Source organism: Phalaenopsis equestris, unplaced genomic scaffold (genome assembly GCF_001263595.1).
Source record: "Phalaenopsis equestris unplaced genomic scaffold, ASM126359v1 Scaffold198369, whole genome shotgun sequence".
NCBI lineage: Eukaryota > Viridiplantae > Streptophyta > Magnoliopsida > Asparagales > Orchidaceae > Phalaenopsis > Phalaenopsis equestris.
This window is the reverse complement of record NW_018218290.1, coordinates 106,760-109,029: the sequence shown is the minus strand read 5'-3', so window position 1 is coordinate 109,029 and position 2,270 is coordinate 106,760.

Below are 2,270 nucleotides of genomic sequence, written 5' to 3'. Positions count from 1 at the left end.
ATTTTAGGAGTAACAGACATATTAGAATTATTAAAAAGTTTTTACTTAAATTGCAACTTATCTATAATTTTATATACGTATATTTCTAGTTATATTATTGAGTACTAATTTTAAATGGTATGCGCAAATTTGGACCTGAAAATCTTATACCATATGATTCATAATTAGAACGAACTGTTAGAAAAATTAGAAAATTAAAAAGAGAACCTAGAAATTGTGATACAATGGAAAACATTATGAACAATCAAGGAATAGAGAATGAACACCAACCTAGACCCCTACGAGATCATGCAAATCCTACAGCAGATGAAATTCACTTGTCTATCCAAAATCCTGATGTAGCTGCTAATTCATTTGAGCTTAAACCTGCTATTATCCAAATGGTACAAAACAATCAATTCGAAGGTATCCTAATTTACACCTCGCTAGTTTTTTAGAACTGTGTGCTACTTTTAAATATGACAGAGTCTTAAACGATGCTGTTAAACTTAGAATTTTTCCTTTTTCACTGAGGGATAAGGCTAAGATGTGGTTAAATTTGTTAGCACCAGGATCTATTAGAACTTGGGGAGTGTCACAAAAATTTCTATCCAAATATTTCCCTCCATCCAAAACCGCTAAACTAAGAAATGACATAATATCGTTCTGTCAATATGATGGAGAGTCAATATATGAAGCTTGGGAGAGATTTAAAGATCTTCTTGGGAAATGCCCTCATCATTTGCTACCAGATTGGTTAATAATTCAAACCTTTTATAATGGATTAGTGGGATCTCTTAGATCGATTATAGATGCTGTGGCTGGTGGTTCTTTAATGTCAAAACCTTTTGATGAGTCTTATTCATTAAGAAGAAATGACTACCAACAATTTTCAATGGCTCTCTGAGCGGGTAAATCCTAAAAGAGTAGCTAGCATCCATGATTTTGATGCAATATCAATGTTAGCTTCACAGATTGATGCAATATCAAAGAAGTTAGATCATTATAGGATGAATTATTCTTCAACACCTCCTATCATGGAAGAAAATTCATCTGGACAATTTGTGGATGTTCAACCTTCATATGAAACCTTAAATGTTATTATTAGACCCAACAACCCATATTCGAACTATTATAACCCAGGTTGGAAGAATCATCCAAATCTTAATTGGAATAACAATTCTTCGATAAATCAACAATGGGCAAACAACTCAGTGAACCCATTAGGAAATTCATCCAACCAAGGAAATGTTAACTATAGACCCTCTTATCCTCAAGGATTTAATAGTAATACTCAAATTAAGGAGAAGAAGTTATCTATGGAAGAGCTGATATTAAACATGGGTCAACAATTACAGAATCAAGGAAATCAATTACAGATTCAAGGAAATCAATTACAAAATCAAGGAACTGCTATTAAGAATATTGAGAACCAATTAGGGCATATCGATACTGCACTTAGTATCCGAACAATAGGAACTTTTTTGAGTACTGTGGAACCAAATCCTAAAGATCAAGGAAAAGAACAAATCAAGGTGATTCAATTATGAAATGGAAAAGAATTATAGACAAGAGTAATAGAAAAGATTAAAAAAAGAAATAGAAACTGAAAAAGAAAAAGTGGATACCGAAAAGGAAAAGGATCACGAATACTCAGATTTAGAGTATTTATTCACAATGAAAGAAAGCACAAAACTCAGACTTGAAGAACTGGAGAGTCTTGAGGGAAAATGACTAGAAGCACAACAACATTTGGAGCTTTACCAAGCAAAGATGGTACAAGCCCATGAAAAATTGGTCCGCCCAAGGACATTCGAAGTTGGTGATCTCGTACTTGTGCTCAAAAGGCCTATTCTTACGCGTCGCAAGATAGGTGGGAAATTCAAGCCAACTTGGGAGGGACCATTTGTCATTGAAAAGGTCTATATAGGAAGAGCCTACCATTTAGTGGTATTCCAGGGTGAAAGACCCATGTTACAAATAAACGGACGATATCTAAAACTTATTATGCAACCTAACGCTGCTTGCCTCTGCTTTCTTTGAAACATTGAAACTTTTTAAAACTTTGAAACTTTGATTTGTTTGGGGTTATCTATGTGGCCAAATGTCCATGACTTGGTCCACAAATGTCCATTACTTGGGCCAAATTTTGTAATTAACCTCCATATAATGAAAATTTTTGAAAAATATTTTAAACTAAATATTTTCAACTACAAATTTTCTTCTTTCCAATTTTGAGTATAATGTTCCACTAAATTAAACAACTCATACATAAAATAAACAGTTCATTG